The sequence below is a fragment of the Vombatus ursinus genome, unplaced genomic scaffold (genome assembly GCF_900497805.2).
Source record: "Vombatus ursinus unplaced genomic scaffold, bare-nosed wombat genome assembly UNPS02014812.1, whole genome shotgun sequence".
Lineage (NCBI taxonomy): Eukaryota > Metazoa > Chordata > Mammalia > Diprotodontia > Vombatidae > Vombatus > Vombatus ursinus.
The window spans coordinates 16923428-16934037 of record NW_020954590.1 but is presented as its reverse complement, the minus strand read 5'-3'; positions in this window follow the sequence as shown (position 1 = coordinate 16934037).

Sequence of the window (10610 nt, the reverse complement as noted above, 5' to 3'; positions counted from 1 at the left end):
AGAAAGAAAGAAAGAAAGAAAGAAAGAAAGAAAGAAAGAAAGAAAGAAAGAAAGAAAGAAAGAAAGAAAGAAAGAAAGAAAGAAAGAAAGAAAGAAAAAAAGAAAGGGGACAGCTAGGTGGCACAGTGGATAGAGCACTGGCCCTAGAGTCAGGAGGACCTGTGTTCAAATCCAGCCTCAGACACGTAACACTCACTAGCTGTGTGACCCTGGGCAAGTCACTTAACCCTACTGCCTAGCAAAAACCAAAAAAAAAGAAAGAAAGAAACAGAAAGGAAAAGAAAGAAAGATTATAAGGAAGGGGAAAGAGAAGTAGGGAAGAGAGGAAGGAAGGAAAAAGGAAATGAGGAAAAGAGGGAAGAACAAAAGAGGAAGGAAGGAAAGTCATTAAACCATTTTTTAAAATACACAGAAGAGAACATCAGAAAGGCCAGAAAGAATCATAGACAAACAGAACAATTTTGAAAGTTACACGTTGAATTTATTTTATATTTTAAAAGAAAATCATGTTTATAATAGATATCCATAGTATCATAGACAATCCTCTTTTTCTGTCCCACTATGTATATGGAAATGCTCAATTTAATTGGTATCTATTAAGTTCTGAATAAAAATAAATACATTTTTTCAAGAGAATTATGAAAAATTCCAATCTCAGTTTTTTTAATCCATTCCTCAATTAATGGGATCTACTTTGTTCCTAGCTCTTTGCTCTTCCAATGAGTTGTTTTTGTAGTTGAGTAATTTCAGTTGTGCCCAACTTTTTGTGACACCATTTGGGATTTTCTTTGCAAAGATACTGGAGTGACTTGCCATTTCCTTCTCCAGTTCATTTTACAGTTGAGGAAACTGAGGCAAACAGGGTTAAGTGACTTGCCCAAGGTCACACAGCTAGTAAGTGTCCAAGGTGGGATTTGAACTCAGGTTTACCTGACTCTGGGCCCAGCGCTCTATTCATGGTACCACTGAGCTGCCCAATGACTATTCATAATGAATACTCATATGAATATTTGGGAATATATTGAACCTTTGCTTCTGTCTTAATGAGATTTTGCTGGGTCAAAGAATATGAATGGTTCAGTCACTCTTCTTGCAGAATTCTAAATTGATATGTGGATGGGCCAAGTCATAACTCCAGCAACAATGATTTAGTATACCTGTACTATACACAAATATACATAGACCCTCCAATAATTGCCACTTTCCTTTTTTATCATCTTTGCAAATCTGATGGGTGTCAGGTTCTTTAAATTTCATTCCTCTTACTATTAATGATTTGGAACATGTTTTCAAATGGTCATTCATAGTTTATAATTCTCTTTTTGAAACCAATCCCCTCATGGTGCAGATGAGGAAACTGAGGCCCAGAGAGATAAAATGATTTTCTTAAGATCACACAGGAAGTACATGGTGGACAGGATTCAAACCGTGGCAGCTAATCGTAGGTCTCTTGACTCTAAATCCTTCCTCCTGTCTATACCACATTGCTAATGTTAAGAAACACAAAAACTGGTGTGCTGGTGAATGTTTGACAATCAGCTTTCTGAGGGGGAAAGTATCCATGACATACTTTTAGGTTTTATCTGTATTATCAACATTTTCTCCATCACTTTGGTAAGTCTAGACAATCAACAAAACAATACATCAAGCCCTGATTTGTATCATTTGTTGATTTCTGATTTTCACACTGAAAATTTAATAATCAGTTCAAGCCAATATGAACTGGTTCCCACATACCTCTAAATAAAAGTAATATCCAGCTAAGAAGTAATAAGAAATTATTTAGTTTCACATTAATCTTTTTAAAATGCACAAATAAATAGGAATATAACTTATTTGGGTTTTTGCTACTCAGCACATGCAAAAAAAAGCCATACTAATTTCCCACCCTCTAATACCTCTATTCCCAAAGAGAATCTTCACAGCTATTTCGCTGTTCATTCATTCTGCAGAACTTCCATGGAATTGCTGGGGTTACAAAGCCTAGTACCTCCAAACTTTGAATGTAAGAATTAATGAAGTGTTATTTATGAGGTCATTCTATTTTTTTAAAGTCCTGAAATGCAAGGAATGAATTAAAAAGAATAAATCATTATTAGGTGTGTAGCACAATGAAGTAAAACCATGTTAAGATTTTTGGTCCAGATCTTCAATTGCATTAAGATAGAGAGGAAGTGGGAAAGCTAGGTGGTGGGAAAGCAATGGCTAGAGCACTGGCCCTGGAGTCAGGAGGACCTAAGTTCAAATTTGACCCCAGTAACTTACTATCTCTATCAATGCAGGCCAACAGGTTTTCTGCAACTTATAGTCTTAGAGTTACCTGGACCACCAAAGGTTAAGTGATTTGCCCAGGGTCATACAATAGTTATGTATAATACTCCCTCTTCTTTTTTGCCCTTTGCTATCAAATTTCTTGGTCCCAGGAGTTCACATCAGCTCAATTATTACCTCTATACAGACAATTCCCAGATCTATATATCCAATCCATCTCTCTCCTTGTAGAGGTCACCAACTCCCCTTTGGACATCTCAAACTTTTTTGTTCCATGGACATCTTAGACTCACATTCAAAACAAAACCGCTATTGCACCTTCCCCTCTTCTGTAGGCTACCACCATCCTTCCAATCACCCCAGCCCACCACCTTGGTGCCATCCTTAACTTTTCACTCTCCCTCGCCCTACATGTCCAATTCGTTGTCAAATCCTACTGTTTCTACCTTCACAACATCTTATATACGTATATTCAATGTCCTCTTCTCTCCAGTCTCACAGCCAAAACCCTAGTTAAGGCCCTTATCACTTTTCACCTTCTAACAATATCGCCTTCTAACTGTTCTCTCCATCTGGAGTCTCACGCCACTCCAATCCATTCTCTACTTAGCTGCCAAAGCAATTTTTCTGAAGTCTCATCATCATCATCATCGTCATCATCACCATCATCACCACCATCATCACCATCATCATCATCATATCTCTCTCTCTCTCTCACACACACACACTCACACACACACACATTAACTTCAGGGGCTATTATATACTGCATTAAACTTCATTTAAAGCTCTTCATTAGCTGGACCCTTTGTACACTTCATAGCTTCCCTGTAAGATACCATACAGAATACTGGTCTTTTTAATGTTCCTCAAACATGACCCTCCACCTTCTATGTCTCTGCATTTGTAGCATCTGTCTCATGCCTAGAATCCTTCTTCCCATCACTCCCTCTACTTGGTTTCCCTGACTTTTCTTGACAATTGTTTAAAGCAAGGTGAAGAATGGCATCTCAAGTCCTACTTTCTACAGGAGGCCTTTCCCAGTCTCCCCCCACCTCATCTATTCCATATAGATATCTTTTTTCTACCTAGTAAATTACATGTGGTCTCCATCATCAGAATGGGAGCTTCTAGAGGGCAGGACTGTCTTTCTTTATATTGATTTTCTTTTGATTGATTAAACATTTTCTATGTGCCAGGCTTAGCACACAGAACCCAGATCTTCCTGGCTTTAAGGCCATCTCCCCATCCACTTCTCCACCCTGCAGTTCCGTAAATGCAAAGTAAGACAAATTTAAAAGAGCTGATGAAAGCATGGCTGCTTCATTTATCCATTAACATGGAGGAATGCACAGTCCTCCCCCCTGCATCCCTCTGGCAAGCTTCCCTGACATCTGCATGGAGGAAGCCCAGACTGTGAGACTCCTGGATGGCAGAGAGAACTGCATTAGGACATTAGGTGATAAACTAGCTGACAGGTTTTACCCAGCATGAGTCTTGATTTGATTTGAAATTCACAAAATTGTTGCTGGCAAATCAGGGCCACTGAGAGGTTAAGTGCTATGTACAGTGTCTTAAATGTGCTCGGTTCATCTTCCTTCGCTAGCCTCCATGGGGACAAAAAAGGTTCCCGGATCAAATTGTGTTTATACAGTTACAAATCATGGAGGAAAAAAATCACCAAATGGTAACAATTTTATCTCTAATGAAATGAAATTATAGTGCTCCAAGTAGAAAATGGGCCTTTACAAGGTCACTGCATTCCCTCTATCTGCCTGGTCACTCCTAGAGGCGATGGCCAGACGTCAGCTTGGCTACAAACCTGATTATTGCCAAGGAGATGGCCCAACATCCCCAAAGTGGCTGCTGCTGGCGGACAGTGACAAGCACGAACAGTGCAAGGCGGTGCCCCAGGCCCAGAGTGCCTTAAACACTTCAGCTGCACCCCCACCCCCAGCCTCCACACTTACGGGCAGCTGTAATTAGCAGGTGGGGTGTGGGTTCTCAGTCTGCCCCGTTTGACTGTGAGGTTCTTGGGGGGAGAGGGGGCTCTCTTCTTCCTTTCTTTCTTCCTGTTAAGTTTAGTGCAGCCACAAACCAGGAGCCAGCAGGTACACAGGAAATGTTGATTAACCAGGGAGAATGCAAGGAGAAAATCAAACTGCATCTTGTTTCCCCACCCCCATTCTCTCTCCTTCAAGCACTGAACCATCCAGATCCCCCATATTTTAAATGAGTTTGTTTTTCTTTTCAGTGCAGATTTATTCATGGTTCCTTTGCACTCAAAAATTTGTAGGTTAAGAAAATTAGTGAAAATTAATAAAAAACTCATATTACATCTGTTTTCCATAATTACGCGTTCAGTTGTCTTTTATATCCAAATAACTTAGGGCATTTGTTTAAAAAAAAAAAAAGAGGGTCAAATCAATTCAAATGAAGCTCCAGCTTTCCTCCAATTTTGAAGAAACCTCTAAATGCATGGTGTGAGGGCTATATAGTGGGTGCATGGAATGGAGTAGGACACACTTAGTCCACACTCTGTACATGCATATGGTGGACACCCTTGGTCTTTCTCCAGCCCTTTCCCCTCACTTCAAAACTCCAAGGTGCGTATGCAACTAAGACTGCACCTCATGGCTCATGTGGAGGAATGTGCTGAGTTGGGAGGTGGGGGTGGAGAGGTGATGTCATAGACATAGAGCATGCTGGAGTTCTTCAAACATTCTGGGACATGTGGGACTAACCTCTGAACAGATCTGCCTAGGCAATTCCCCTCCTCCTCTCTATGTGTATGTGGTGGAGAGAAGGGGAGGGAGATGGAGAGGAGTGGGGTGAGGTGTGCAGGGAAGAACTTCATTCCAAGCAACTAAATGACTTGACTAACAGTTTGTGACTTCTTCTCTCAGATTACCTTGCATTTACTATGTGTTTATTTTGTATGTTGTATGTTACTTAATGTTGACTTTCCTCATTAGGCAGCTAGATGATGAAATATATAGAATATTAGAGTCAGGAAGACTTGAGTTCAAATTCTACCTCAGACACTAGTGATGTGACCCCGGGCAAGTCACAACCTCTTAGCCTCAGTTTCCTCATATGTAAAATGGGGATAAAAATACCAGCTCCCTCACAGGTTGTTGTCACGATCAAGAGATATCACAAGTAAAGTGCTTTGCATAACTTAAAAGTGATATATCAATGATAGATATTATTAATTAGATGTGTGTTCCTTAAAAACTGGGATTGTTTTTACATATTTTGTGCATGTGTTTCTAAGTGCTTAGCACAATGCTTACCTCCTTATAAGCACTTAACAAATGGAGTAGCAACTAATTGAGTATCATTTCAACAATCATTTATTAAGCACCTACTGTATGCCAGACTCTGTGTTAAACTTTAGATGTACAATGGCAAATGCTTAAGTTTTGATTTCAAGAAACTTACATTTTTTTTCTTTCAGTCAAAGACAAGGTTTATTAAAGAAACTTATATTTTACTAGAGGAAATGATGTACAGGTAGTTTAAAAGACACAAATTATATACTATATATAGTGATTTGAGTGAGGAGAAGGCTAAAAACTTGGGAAATCAAAAAAAGCCTCTTGTTTTGTTGCTGTTCTGTAGTTTCAGTCACGTCTGACTCTTTGAGACCCTATATGGAGTTTTCTTGGCAAAGACACTGGAGTGGTTTGCCATTTCCTTCTCCAGTTCATTTTACAGATGAGGAAACTGAGGCAAACAGGGTTAAGTGACTTGCCGTGAGTCACACAGCTAGTAAGTATCTGAGGCCAGATTTGAACTCGAGAAGTTGAGTCTTCCAGACTTCAGATCCCTTGCTATATCCACAGAGCCCCCTACTACCCCAAAGCCTCTATCTGAGGAGGCCTTTGAGGGAGGGTTTATAAAAGGCTAGGACTTGAACCCAGGTCTCCTCCCATTTTTCCCATTATTGTTGTGGGGACCACCATCCTTCCAGTTACCCAGCTTCTCAACCTCAGTATCATCTTAGAATCCTGTCACTCCCCTCCCCTCCCCTCAACCGACATATACAATTAATTGCCAAATCTTGTGATTTCCTTCCATCATCTCTCAAATTTGTCTTCTTCTCTCCAATTACATAGATACCATCCTAGTTCATGCCTTCATCCCCTCTGGCCTGAACTGCTTCAATAGACTTCTCATTGGCTCCCTGCCTGAAATCTCTCCCCACTCCAATCAATCCTTCATTCAGCTGCCAAAATAGTAGGTGGTGGAGAATGGGAAGAAGACAGTGCCAAGTCCCCTCATTAAATAGGACCCCGGTGCCCCAGGCTCCATCCCCTAGTCAGAGGGGCCAATCAGAGGGGCAGAGGATGCTGATGAGATGTGAGTACCAGGCAAATTCAGTCTTGCAGGATTTCCCAATGATGAGTTTCCTGAGAAAAGAAGGCTTGACAAAGAGGTCCAAAAGCAATGGGAAATGGGGAGAAGATTGTACTAACTCCCTTCCTTAAATAGAAGCCCTGGAGCTCGTGCCCTAGCACAGAGTAAAAGCTTAAAAAATGAGTGTTAATTGATTGACTGTTCTCAGGAAGGGCCAGAAATTCTTCGATGAAAATGGATGTTATTTCCGGGACCACTTTCACAGACGAAGGCAGTCTCCCATCAGAGCCTCAAAGTGTTTTGAAACTCTCTTGATGTGGTAAGCAGCAACGGTTGCCTACTCGTTGGTTTTCGCCAGTCTGAATGGCAGAAGAGATTTGAGAATCTTGTTATAACCTGTTCCAGAACAGGCTTCTACCCACTGAATGATGCTCTTGAAATATGAAACATATTTCCTATAATGAATTCAAACTGGGCATGATACATAGCACAAAGTACAAAGGTGAACAAGAGCCAATAAAGAGATGATCATAGCCAGCTTCAGGCACAATATCTTTAAAGAAGAAATAAAACTGGGGATAGCTAGGTGGCGCAGTGGGTAGAGCACTGGCTCTGGAGTCAGGAGGACCTGAGTTCAAATCCACCCTCAGACACATAACACTTCTAGCTGTGTGACCCTAGTCAAATCACTTAACCCCAATTGCCTCAAAAAAAGGGGGGGGGAAGCCCTAATGATAACTGGGGAACAGGGATAAACAATCCTTTGCAGTACTTTTAGTATGATTTTCAGAGAAACTCTTATTTGTAGGGAGAAATGATAGGCAGCATAGAATGGTACAAAGAAGGTTGGCCTTGGACTCGAGAAGATCTGCCTCTGACACGTTTTTTAGCTTTGTTTACTTGGGCAAGTAACTTAATCTCTCAGAGTCCAGTTAACTCTTTAAAAATCAATAAGTTGCAGAAAAAGTTACAATCTGCATTGGTGGAAGACTATTTGCATGCTGAGAGTTCCCCAAACCAATGGAATCACAAGTCCATACCAAAATATACTCTAAGAAATCAAGAAACTGTAATGGGGGTTGTGGTATGAAAATAATGATAACAGGGACAGCTAGGTGGCACAGTGGGTAGAGCACTGGCTCTGGAGTCAGGAGGATCTGAGTTCAAATCTGGCCTCAGACACATAACACTCACTAGCTGTGTGATCCTGGACAAGTCACTTAACCCCATTGCCTAGCAAAAAAAAAAAAAAGAAAAGAAAATAATGATAACAGTTTCAGAGAGACAAAGACAAGTCAAGTTTCTTCTTGGTATAAATGAAGGGATAGTGTAATTAAAGGGAAGTTTCTTACTAAGAATGGGGCAGCTAGGTGGCACAGTGGTATAGTGTTGGACTTGGACTCAGGAAGACTCATCTTCCTGAATTCAAATGTGGCCTCAGAAAGTTATTGGCTGTGTGACCCTGGGCAAGTCACTTAACCCTGTTTGCCTCATTTTCCTCATCTGTAAAAATGAACTGGAGAAGGAACTGGCAAACCCCAAATAGAAACATGAAGAGTTGGACATAACTGAAAAAAGACTGAACAACAAACTCTAAGAGTTATGGGGGCAACTAGGTGGCATAGTAGACAAAGCTCTGGCTTTGGAGTCAGCAGGACCTGAGATCAAATCTAGCTTTAGACACTTAACACTCACTAGCTGTGTGACCCTGGGCAAGTCACTTAACCCCAATTGCCTCACCAAAAAAAGCAAAAAAAAAAAAAAAGAGTTATGTACTGGTGCAATAGAAAAAGAACTGGATGTAGAGTCAGTGGACTCACATTCAAATCCTGATTCCCCCACTTACTACCTATGTGCTCACAGCAAGTCACTTCATCTCTCTTGGGTCTTATTTTCCTCACCTGTAAAATGGAAGCATTAGAGTACAGTGATCCCTTCCACATTTCAAGTAGTTAAGGGTGTGACTCCCCCACCATCTGTAAAATCCAAGTAAAATTTGTTGGCCTTCCCTTCGTACCTGAGAAGAAATATGATTTTGTTTCTTTTCCTTTTATGGAGTTTTTACAGTACTTTATTGTAAAATTTGGGTTAAGTATTTGGTCATAGCCTCTGTGTCATCTGCAGCTTCTGTAAAACTCCCCAAAAAATCCCATTTAATTTATTATGCCCAACCCACAATATGTTGAAACCACAATGGGGAAAGTTACAATGTGGAAGGGAGTAGATAAACTCTGTGGTGTCTTGTAGATCTAAAAATATGATCTTAAAGAGTTGGGTTATAGGTAATTCCATATCTGTAACTGAAAATTCCCACCTTTGGGGCAAATTCAGTTAATCAGGGTTAGGAGATGGGGGCTGAATGTGTGACCACCCCTGGGTATGCTTGAGATAGACTGGAGGTGGAAGCTATGGGATCTGAGGAGGCTGAGGACCTGGAAGATCAGTTTATTCAAAGGGGACAGAGATTGAGGTAGAGAAGACCATGATTCACATACCAAACTTATTCGGAAAGAGGGAAATGACAGGGAGGTCCATAGCTGGCACACCCAAGGATACAAGTGGAGGGGTGGTTGCGGAGTGATAGTGGCAGAAGGAGTGTCTGAAAGTAGCTTTGGGAATGAAAAAGGTATGCCAAATTGTCCTTCTAACCTTTATCAAGAGATGTGAGAGGAGCAGCTAGCCTCAGAGAAGGTGGCAAGAAACGTGAGATCTTCTAGAGAAAGCAAGCTTTCAGTGAGTACCACCAGATGAAAGGAATGGAAGAGGACAGGCCAGATTGTGTTCATATATCAGAGGAGCTCCGCTCTCCCACACAGTCCAGCAAAGTTCTAAAAATGGACCAGAAACAAAAATGATAATTAAACCTAAAAAAGAGCACTAACCTCCTCTCTCCACTCAAAGAAGCCTACCACGAACCTGTAAAGACAAGCCACGGGAGATGTAAGCCAGCTGAAGAAAGCAGGATTAAACATCTACACCCATACCCACCCCTCCCCAACAAACCCCCCCATCCCCCAACACACATGAGTTTGGTATAGAAATACATTAAACTCAACAGGAAACAGGCAAGGGAAGGGATAGAGGTGGGGAGAGTTTAAGATGGAAGACAAAATCAGGGAGGAAATATCTACAAGTAAAATAAGCATCAACTTTGAAAGGAAAATCATAAAGGGAGATTATAAAGAGAGAAAGAAAGTGTAAGAACTTGATTTGGTAAAAAAAAAATAAGAGGGGCGGAGGACACTTCAATTATAAATATAAATATAAAGGGGGCACTTCAACTATAAATTACCAGTGCTGAGCAGATTCCTTTTCTTTCTGTGCTTCACTGGTTCTTACCTTTTTTCTGCATGTCATGGGCCCCTTTGGCAGTCTTGTGAAGCCTATGGACACTTCCTTAAAATAATGTTTTTCTTTTTTCTTTTTTTTTCTTTTTTTTTTCTTTTTAGTTTTCAACATTTACTTCCACAAGATTTTGAGTTGCAAATTTTCACCCCATTTCACCCCTCCCCACACCCCAAGATGGCATGCATTCTGAATACCCCTTCCCCTAGTCTAGTTTCCCTGCTATCTCTCCCCCCCTTCCCCTTCTATTTTCCTGTAGGGCAGGATAGATTTCTGTACCCCATTTCCCATATTTCTTATTTCCCAGTTGCATGTAAAAACATTTTTTTAAACATGTGTTTTTAAAACTTTGGGTTCCAAATTTTCTCCCTTCCTCCCTCCCCACCCACCCTCATTGAAAAGGCGAGCTATCTGTGTGCAGTTACGCAAAACACTTCCATAGTAGACATGCGGTAAAAAACTAACTCTATTTCCCTTAATCCTATCCCACCCCCCCATTTATTCTATTCTTTCTTTTGACCCTGTCCCTCCCCAGAAGTATTTGCTTCTGATTACCCCCTTTCCCAATCTGCCCTTCTATCATCCCCCTACTCTCTTGTCCCCTTTCCCTCATATTTTCCTGTACGGTAAGA